At 48.9% G+C, this 10,929-nt stretch overlaps 1 long non-coding RNA gene across 1 annotated transcript in view; it reads left to right on the forward strand.

Moving 5' to 3' along the window:
• Positions 1–12: 12 nt before the first annotated feature.
• Positions 13–10,929, forward strand: part of LOC147360424 (uncharacterized) — a 52,752-nt gene continuing 41,835 nt past the window's right edge. Inside the window, exon 1 of the long non-coding RNA XR_015139157.1 lies at positions 13–226. This is a non-coding gene — a long non-coding RNA (uncharacterized LOC147360424). The remainder of the gene's footprint in view (positions 227–10,929) is intronic.

Below are 10,929 nucleotides of genomic sequence, written 5' to 3' on the forward strand. Positions count from 1 at the left end.
AGGGTGGATGAAGGACGCAGCCTTGGAACCCTCCAGCTGAACAGTGGAAGCCCAGTCAGAGCAACAGACCAGGGAGAAAACCCCAAGATCTCCAGCCCGCAGGCTTGCTGCTGAGGGGGCTCGGGAACTGACTAAGGCTGGGAAGTGTCCTCTGAATTTAGAGGCAGAAAATCCCAGATCCACCCACTTCTGCCACTAACCTTGCTGTGTGACCTTGGCAAGGCAGGTGAGTTTCCCCTTTTCACAGCCTGTTTCCCCCTCCATTTTATAAATTAGGGGTAAACATTGCCTTCCTCTCTAGGCTGCTGTGGTGAGAAAAAAATGAAAGAGTGGGTAGGCAAATGCTTCATAAACTATGGAATATTGTGTGAAAGCAAGTTATGATTTTAAGAATTAATCATTACCAATTTTAAGGGAGGCAGTATGCATGGGCTTCAGAGATAGGCCGCTTGAGTTTGAATCCTGGCTTTGCCACTTACTAGGATTATGACCTTGGGTCTGTAACCTCTTGTGCCTCCATTTCCCCATTTGTAAAATGGGTACAATATCAGCCTGGCCCTCAGAGTGAACTTGTAAGAATTAAACTCACTTAGAAAAACTCCTGGAACACGTGAAGTACTCAATAAACATTAACTCTTCACCTATCTGTGTATCTGCGTGTTCTGGGCTGTTTTACTGTCTCTTGAGAGAATACTACTAGGGAAGCGGGGCTCATTTTGTGGTTCTGGACTGAGCCCTTTATGTATTTCATCTCACTTATTCTTCACAATACTGGTGTGCCATTATTATATGTGTTGTGTTTGTATGTATATTAGTCGCTCAGTCATGTCCAAGTCCTTGTGACCCCATAGACTGTAGCCTGCCAGGTTTCTCTGTCCATATAATTTTCCAGGCAAGAATACTGGAGTGGGTCACCATTCCCTTCTCCAGGGGATCTTTTCAACCCAGGGATCGAACCCAGGTCTCCCACATTTCAGGTGGATTCTTTACCATCTGAGCCACCAAGGAAGCCCTATATGTGCTACCCAGATTTTTAAAACAGACTCAAGTGCAGAGGTGAACCCAAGGAGGGCACACAGTAAACGAGACGAGGGCCTGGAGTTTCTGCTTGGTCTGGCTCTGATCTGAAGCCTGGTTACTTACCTCTTGGGCCTATGCCCTCTGCGTGGCCCACCCAGAGCAATGGGAAAGGTTCTGAGTGATCCCTCCTCACCTTGCCCCGACCACTCGGTTCTGGAGAACTAAGTCCTGGAACTGATTTGCTATATGATGCAAGCAGGCTGCTTATTGCAACCTCTCTGGGTCTCAGCTTCCTCATCTTTCCACTGGAAACAATAAGCCCCCAAACTCTGTCCTGCAGTCAGAGGTATGACAGGAGAGATATCAGGCCGTGGATGAGAAGGCAGTCGGAAACTGTGAAGTGCAGGGGCCCATGCATAGGATTGTTTGGGAAGTTTTTTTTAAATACCCCAGTATGCCAGGCCAGTGCCCGTGGGAGCAAAGCTCATAGCTCCCTACTGCCTCTGGGTGTGAGAGCTGCAGAAGACTCTCAGACACCAGCCTTCCCTCTGTCTCTTCCTCCCTCTTTCGGAGGTGGGGAAATGGTCCAGACTGCTCAGTGATAGCTCACACAGCCACCCTCCCTGCTCCCTGACATCCTGCCGGTCATGTCCCTACAGCAGGAAGTGAAAGCCTCTGCCTGCGGGCTAACAGGAAGAGGCCAGGATGTACTAGCCAATCCCTGACCGCCCTGGACATCACCCTCCCAGTTAACCCCTGAGCTGGTCCCAAATTCCCACCCTCAGATGGCAGCTGGGAATGAGATGTGGTCTCTTGCTCTGGCACCTCCATGATGGCTTTTGCAAGCCTTTTCTTCTCTCTGAGCCTCACATTCCCTCTGTGTAAAACAGGGACGTCTCTTATTCCTGGATTAACTCCAAACATCCATGAACTTCTATGGAGCTCGAACATGACCAGTGTTCTGAATGCCACTCAAAACAGCAAACCATCTCTGTGTTCTCTGCAGTCCCAGCCCAGGACCATGAACAGATCAGGTGCTTAGTACAAGTCAGTGGAAAGTGTGTTAGTTGCTCAGTTGTATCTAACTCTTTGTGACCCCATGGACTGTAGCCCACGAGGCTCTTCTGTCCATGGAATTCTCCAGGCAATAATACTGGAATGGGTAGCCATTCCCTTCTCCAGGGGATCTTCCCAACCCAGGGATGGAACCCCTATCTCCTAGATGTTCTCCTACATTGGCAGGTAGATTCTTTACCATCTGAGCCACCAGGGAAACCCAAAGACAGGTGGACCTAGGTTCAAATGTGTATGACCTTGAACAGATAGTTTCTCTCTTGGAGTCCCAGAATCTCACGCATCAAAAGCAGAATAATGATACTTGCCTCAGGAGGCTGCTGCAGGAATTAAATGGGATCAGAAGCATACAATGGTAACACTTAATAATAAAGCTGCTTGTGAATCAAAGAAGAGGCGAGTAAAACAAAGTCTGTGCCCTGAAGACTTGACAGTCTTGGCAAATAGAATTCACGTCTTTTGAGGCACCTCCAATTGATTGGCAGGGGCTGCCCTGGAGTGCTGATTATAAAAACCAAATCTCCCAGTGGAAAGGGGATTGCCAAGGGATGGTGAGTGGGTGGGTGGAGGATGTGGCAGCCAGTGCATATGCTGACCCTTGATCTAGTGAGAAAGAAAGACAGACAGGCAAAGAACTCTGACTCAAGGCAAGCAGCTTGTTTGGGGAAAGCAGAATCGAGAGCCATTCACCAAGCCTGTGGCAAACGGGGTTTGAAGGGAAGCAGGATTTGAAGGGTGTGTGTACAGGAAGGTCACTCCAGGCAGAAGGAATGGTGTGAACAAACAGTCAGTGCCTGAGATGTGATGCTCTGAGCTGCTAAGAATAGACTATCCGATCAAAGGTGGCTTATACATAAAGAACATTTATCATCTCCCAAGACAAAGCCCAATGGTAAGTGATTTCAGGGCTGGTTAATTGAGCAGCTCAAGAATGATTTCAAGTGGGAGGGGAGTTTAGGGGAGTTGAACTGTGGTGTTGGAGAAGACTCTTGAGAGTCCCTTGGACTGCAAGGAGATCCAACCAGTCCATTCTGAAGGAGATCAGCCCTGGGATTTCTTTGGAAGGAATGATGATAAAGCTGAAACTCCAGTACTTTGGCCACCTCATGCGAAGAGTTGACTTATTGGAAAAGACTCTGATGCTGGGAGGGATTGGGGGCAGGAGGAGAAGGGGACAACAGAGGATGAGATGGCTGGATGGCATCACTGACTCGATGGACGTGAGTCTGGGTGAACTCTGGGAGTTGGTGATGGACAGGGAGGCCTGGCGTGCTGCGGTTCATGGGGTCGCAAAGAGTCAGACATGACTGAACGACTGATCTGATCTGATCTGATCTGGGTATAAATATACTTATGGCTGAGTCCCTTCACTCTTCACCTGAAACTATCACAACATTGTTTGTTAATCAGCTATACCCCAATACAAAATTTAAAAAAACAATTTTTTTAAAAAGAAAAGATCAGGCTTAAGAGAGGAAAAAGTAAAATACCATTAACACCAAACCAGTGAGAGAGAAATTCTACCAGGAACGTACACAGCCTCGGAGCTCACTCTGAAAAGGCAGTACACATTATTTCTAAATGGGTTTTTTAAATCCCTTCTTCGGTTTAGTGTTTGTATTACTTTATATAATTAAAAGATTTCCTCATGCGAAAAAAGAAAAAAAAAAAAGAATGGCATCAAGTTTCTTACATCTTCTGCTTTGTTGGTGTTACAGGCTGAATTCTGTCCCTCCCACATTTGTATGTTGAAGCTGTAACACCCGGTACCCCAAGGGTGGCTGTTTGGGGAGATAAGGCTTTTAAAGAGGTGATTAAGTTGAAATGAGGCCACAGTGTGGGTTCTAATCTAATCTGACTGGTGTCCTTATAAGAAGAGGAAATTTGAAGACACAGATACCAGGGGCGCATATACACAGAGGAAAGGCCCCGTGAGGACGCGGTGAGAATGCTGCCATCTGCAAGCCAAGGGGAGAGCTTTAGAAGAAATCAGTCCTGCTGACAGCTTGATGTTGGACTTCTAGTCTCCAGAACTGTGAAAAAATAAGTTTCTATTAAATTGCCCAGTCTATCGTGTCTTGTTACAGGAATCCTAGCAAACTAGCACAGCTGGAGAAAGGGTAGCAATACAGACATCACACTCTTCATCATTATTCTGGTTTTGATGCTATCAACTATTGAGGAGGCCTTCTTTCTGTTGAGAAGGAAACCTTTCCCAGAGATTCTTCAAAAGACTCCCCTTAGAAGTCCAGGGGTCAGATGTATTAGCCAGGATATATTTCTGCTGTCATGAAGACCCCCAAACAGTGGCTTAAAGATGATAGAAGTTGATCCCTTCCATCACATAAGCAGTCTAGGGCAGGTATGGCAGATCCATGTGTCCAGGACCCAGGGGCTTCCTGTCTCACTGCTCCACCATTCTAGGATTTTGCTCTCAACTTTAAGCTGCCAGTAGGAAGGGTAAACTGAGCTAGAGGAGAGCACAGCTCCTCCCTCTAGGGGGATGACCTGGAAGTAGCACAGTTCTACTGCTCATAACCCATTGGCTGGAACTTGTTTCCATGGCAACAACTAATTGCAAAGGAGGCTGGGAAATACAGTCCTCTGCTCTACAGTGGCCATGTGCTCAGCTAAAAAGCCCTTTATAGAGAAAAGGGTGTGTGGATACTGAGGACATACAGCAGACTCTGCCTCACTGAATTGGTCACATGCCCCTGCCCCCATCAATCCTCAATCAGGGGAATTATCTTGGACCAGTGGTTCTCAAACTTGGGTGTGCATCAGAATCACCTGGAAGGCTTATAAAAAAAATGCTGCTCCTCATCCCCACACTGGCTGATTCAGCAGGTCTGGGGTGGGCTCTGAGGATCAGCATTTCTAACAAATTTCCTGGTGATGCTGGTCTGGGGTCCACACTTTGAGATTTCTGTCTTAGGCCAATTCAATCGTGACTTGCATCCTGAGGCCAGGGAGAGGCTCTACGCCCTGAGCACTTGGGCTGTGGGCTCCTAGGAAATGGGGCTGTACCTGAGACCATGGTGAGAAAAGCCGTTGGGTGGCACCCAAGAGAGGCTCATAGAAACAGGAAGGTGGAGGTTTGGAGAAGCTATAAGACTGTGAAGCTATGAGGGCCAGGTATGATAATGTTGGAGACAAGGATCAAGAGATATTTTGGGTCTAGTTATGAAAAGTCAGCATCAGGCAAGGGGTTTGATCTTACCTAAAGAAAGTCACCAGCTATCTGGCAGTACAAAAATTGAGTCATTAGCCAGTGCAGTCACTGACCTTTAATACACCCTGAAATGAGGTTAGGAATGAGGTACTCTATGCTCTGGGAAAACTGGCAAAACAGACTTTAAGATAGTTAGATATTTTCAGGCGAAATTTTTATGAATTTGGATTCTTGCATCTTCTCATACTTAGAAAAGCACTAAGACCGTTAACTAAGATATCTGTTCCTTAAGTCTAACGGCAACATTCTACAGAGTTGTGTACTTGGTTGCACATATCCTCCCAATGCCAAACTAACCCCCAACCCCACTTCTTCGGACAGTTTCTCAGAGCTAGCTAAGGGGCTGTCTCCTGGGCTATAGTCCTCAAAAAGATGCTGAATAAACTTGACTCACAGTTTTTGCCTTGTACATTTTTTCAAAGTTGGCAATCTTTATCCTGAAGGCCCTGGGGAGCCACAGGAGATTAAAAAGTCAGGAAATGTCATAATCAGATTGGAGGGAGAAGGCATTAAAGCAGTGTCCTCAAAGAGAGGTTCTCAGACCCCCTTGCACCAGATCTGCTGGAGAGCCTTTAAAATTCATATTCCCAGGCATGCTGTATCCACCCTCCAATCATGGAGATGGAACTCTGCATTTTATTTATTTTTTATAATAATTTTAATTGCAAACTTTGCCCCATGTTCCTTTTTATTTATTTATTTTTGGCTGCGCTGAGTCGTCATTGCTGTGCCTGGGCTTTCTCTGGAAGCGGTCTGTGGGCTTCTCGCTGAGGCAGCTCCTCTTGTGGAGCACCGGCTCTAGAGCTTGGATTCAGTAGTTGTGATGCACCGGATTAGCTGCCCCGCAGCATGTGGGATCTTTTGGGACCAGGGATCAAACCTGTGTCCTGGAGCACCAAAGAAGTCCAGAAATCTGCATTTTAAATAATCCCCCTCTACTCCAAGCATTTTAAGGTTTGAGAACCACTGGATTAGAGGGTGGAAACACTGGAGGTAAGCAGATCATTTAAGGGCAATACCTTCTAGAATGTAAGCTCCATGAGGGGAGCGATCATGACTGTTTTATATCTTTCTTATTCACTGTGTCTAGAAGAGTGCCTGGAACATAGTAGGTACACAATAAACATTTATTTTAGTGGCATCAGGAACTTCGGTCTAGGTCCTGACTTTGTCCATGGACTCATCCTGTTGCCTCTAGCAAGTCTGTCCCCAGTCTCTTTTTCCCCTTATCTGTAAAATGGGGAGTTTGGTCCCACCCACCATTCTGGATGTATGGATGTGACAGTTGGACTATAAAGAAAGCTGAGTGCCAAAGAATTGATGCTTTTGAACTGCAGTGTTGGAGAAGACTCTTGAGAGTCCCTTGGACTGCAAGGAGATCCAACCAGTCCATCCTAAAGGAAATCAGTCCTGAATATTCATTGGAAGGACTGATGCTGAAGCTGAAACCGCAATACTTTGGCCACCTGATGCAAAGAACCGACTCATTTGAAAAGACCCTGATGTTGGGAAAGATTGAAGGTAGGAGGAGAAGGGGATGACAGAGGATGAGATGGTTGGGTGTCATCACCAACTCAATGGACATGAGTTTGAGTAAACTCCGGGAGTTGGCGATGGACAGGGAGGCCTGGTGTCCTGCAGCCCATGGGGTCACAAAGAGTTAGACTCGACTGAGCAACTGAACTGAACTGAACCATTCTGGTTGAGTGATTGAGGCTTTGTCAAATCAACAGGGAGCTTTGTGGACTGCCACCAAGTGCCTCTGTCTCTTAACAGCCCCAAGAGCCACAGGGGATGTGGCAGAGGGTATCTTTCCTCCCCGCACCCTCCTTCCTCATCTCCTTTCTCTGGCCCAGAATAGCCAAAACAATAGGACACAAACAGCACGTACTGAAATGACTTTTAATATCTCATGTCGCAGCAAAATTAAAAATATACAAAAAGTTTGTGGTGTACAAAAGAGTCTCAGTACAGAAGTCCCAGCTTGGGGTCCCCTCCCCCTCCTAGGGGAAGGGCAGAAGGGTGAGTGGGGTCCAGGACTGAGGATGGCACAGATGTAGTAAATACCAGGAGGTGGGACTGGAATGGGAAGCACAAGTGGGTAAAAGGGTTGGGGGCCGATTAGGAGGGGCAGAAAGAACTTGGAGGGGAGAATCGCCCGGAATTGTGCTGAAGGAGGGAACTCAGCCCCTCAGGCATGGCTAGTGGTTCCTGGAGTTGGCAAAGAAATGGGAGGGGAGGCATCAGGGCTGGGGTGTTCGGATGGGACCTCAAAGAACCTGGGTTCTGGTCCTACCCTGCTATAAACTCACTGACCTTTCCTCTGGCCGTGTCTTCCGGGCCTTCTCCTTTGGTAAAACAGATGCTGGATGAACAAGCCACTAATTCCTAACTTGGGGTCCCAGAGGCAGAAATGAGGGCCCACAAATGCTCTTGAATATTGTATATTAAACATGCCAACAGAAGGCAGCTATTCCTCCCACCTTTAAGCCCTAAAAGGTAACTCAAGGCTGTGGAAGCATTTATCTGCATTCAGAAGCTCAGCTTGAGTTCATTTAATGTGGGAAAATTATTCTTCAAGAAGTGAGGCTCGTTTGGGGGGGGCGGGGTGGATCTCTCGAACTGTAGGATCCTAAGGGGTGAAAATAATAAAGAGGGCTCTGGGAATCATTCGAGTCCCTTCCAGCTAGTTTATGACTGGTTTAAAAAAAAAACAGTGGATTTGGGGGGCTGTTCAGATAGGGTCCCTCCAAGTTTGATTATTTAGCCCAGTGGAGACAGGTCTGTTTTGGATTCTGGGATTGGGGGAAAAGGGAGATGGAAGAACATCCTTTTTCTACCTGGTGCCATTCTCACTCACTTTGTCTCAAGCTACCCACCACTCTGGAATTATTGCAGGTGCTCCAGGGCCCCCATCCCTTCAGCCTGGCCTGGGGGTGCCCTTACAATGATTGTGCATAGAATAAAGGCCAGGATTGCTGGGAAGAAGGCAGCCCGCTTCTTGCTGGGAGAAGGGAAGGGTAAAGGAGGCAGGGCACAGCAGGACTCTGCCCCTCTCCTCTGCGCTCCCTGTTGTGGGGGAGCGGGGTGGGGGGTGGCGGGGGGAAGGTTTCTACTTCCAGGAACCAGGCCATCCCTAGATCAGGACTTCCTTTCCCACTTCCACAGCTTCCTGTCTTCCTCCCCACCTCTACCTGTAGCAACTAAGAACTGGGAATGTCCTAGCCCCTCCCCAACCAGAAGGGCACATCAGCCCAGCCCCAGGGTCTCAGAAGCCCCTCTGGCTGGGAAGTGGCATCACCAGCCCCATCTCCACGGCTGCCCATGTGGCTTGGCACTCATTGTAATCTTTCGTTGACACATCACGAAGCACAGAAGTACAGAAACGGATAGCTCCTCCGCCTGCAGGCCATACCTGGGAGGGGGCCATCCTCAGGGTGCCTGTCAAAGAGTGGCATGGCCCAGCCCAGGATGGGGGCAGTTGGCTCCTGGCCTTCAGTCCTCTCTGCCTATACCCGAACTCTCTCTCAACCCAGAGCACTTTCTTCCTAACTGGGGGCCCCAAACTGGAGATCCTGGGTTTTACACTGCCCCTCTCAGGCTGTGGAGGGGCCTGTAGCCCTTATTGGTGGATAGTTCCCAAACCAGGGACCTCACAGATGCCCAGACTTCCCTGGCCTTTTCAGCTGAGAGGGCACAGGGCCTGCTCTCACGTGGCTAAGCCATGGGGGTTTAGGGTTGGACTAGAAAAGTCTCAAAGGAGTTTCCAGACTCTTCAGGGCTTCCCAGAACCATATCAACATTTTGAACCAGGTTTCAAACTGCTGGCCCATGGGTCATATAAAAGTGTTTCGATTGGCCAGGACTGGATTTTTCAAAATTCTGAATTTTAGTTGCTATAGGCAGGGCCTACACTCTTTGGTTTCCCAGAGTCCTAGGCATGCTTTACTGTCCATCGCCTCTACATCTCTTCTTTTCATTAATGGGAGGGATTTGAATTTGCATCCCATGCACTCCTGCCCCAGAAATCTTCTCCCCACTGCCTGAGGTTTCTATGAATTCTCAGTCCAGGTGATCTCCAAGGGAAGGGACTTGTGGGACTTTAGCCCTTAGGAGGGCACTGGGGCTGCCAGGCAAGACCTTCCCTGGACACTCCTAGTCCTGCTGGCCCTGATCCTGAGACCTGGACCAGGGCTTGCTCTCCCTGCCCTCTGCTTTCATTAACTCTCATGGGTGACATGTCTCTGTAGGACACAGGTATAGCAGGGAGCTAGCTGGAGGTAAAGGAGATTTGGGGGAGACAGGAGGATGAGACAGATGAAAGGAGAAGACCAAGAAAGACTTCCTTGTTGGGGAGCCCCCTGCAGTGGAGGGATGGAGGTCTCTGTGCTGTCCAACCGGGGTGATAGTCACAAGGCACATGGTACATCAGTGCGTGGGGGTGTGATGAGGGGGTGTGCTGCCTGGAGAGGTTTGGGGAGCACAGTCAGCAGCCTGGGGCATCAGTTCCAAACACCTGGGAGCTAGAAGTCTGCCCTGGGAAGGGGGACATGGTCTCCTAGGGGTTGAGATACTGAGGGCAAGGCAGGGCCCAGCATATTCGATACCTAGAGCATCCTGTTCTCTTCTATCCCTGACAAAATTAAGATAGACCCAACTTGGTTGGATAGCGTCACCGACTCAATGGACATGAATTTTAGCAAACTCTGGGAGACAGTGAAGGACAGGGAAGCCTGGGGTGCTGCAGTCCATGGGGTCGCAAAGAGTCGGACATGATGTGGCAACTGAAAATGACTACCTCTCATCCCCAGGAAAAAACTAACTCTACCATGGACTTCCTGTGTGGTCTTGGGCAAGTCCCTGATGCTCTCCGGGCTTCCGTTTCCTTTCTAGTAGATGTGGAGGATAGGTGGCTTAGGGGACCCTAAAGTCCCCTCTGGGCTGTGGTTCTCACTGCAAGCACCCTCTAGAGCTTCTGGGAAGGACTGAGTCAGGCTAGGGTGGAGGACAGGGAATGGGGAGCGGGAGGCAAGGACCCAGGGTGTCCACTTCTGGCAAGGAAGAGAGACTGGCTGAGGTAGACTGTGTCACATAAAGGAAAATAAAACAGCTCGAATGGGATGGTTCGCCTTCTGCACCTACTCCTCCAACCCAATGAAACCAGCAGACCAGCAGGGACGAGATGAAGTAGGTGACAGGTCAGCAGAGAGAGGGACCCCAGGACTGGGAGGGATGGGGTGCTGAGCTCCTAGGTATGGAGGGAGGGGGGAGTCCAAAAGAGGCCTTTCCGAGGATGAGAAGCAAAAGGTGCCTGCAGCCCCCTCCTTTGGGCCCTTTGACTATGACGGCTTCTGATGCTCAGACAGAAGACAAAGACACTTGCAAGCAAATGCCTTTAAGGGAAGATTTTGTAGGACTGAGATGATGTGGGGGTAGGGATGGAGTAAGATCCAAAACTGAGAGCCCGCAGCCACGAGTTAGCACTGCCTGCTTGTCTCGACTCTGGTTCTCTGGGCAGCTCCTGGAGCTGTCAGCTCCCAGAGCCGTCAGCTCCCAGGGAGGGTCGTTTAAACTCTTCTTTCTAGAATGCTGGGGAATGGGGC

This window comes from Bos grunniens, chromosome 13 (assembly GCF_055505025.1).
Source record: "Bos grunniens cultivar Pamir isolate PY7600 chromosome 13, Bosgru_T2T1.0, whole genome shotgun sequence".
NCBI classification, from domain to species: domain Eukaryota; kingdom Metazoa; phylum Chordata; class Mammalia; order Artiodactyla; family Bovidae; genus Bos; species Bos grunniens.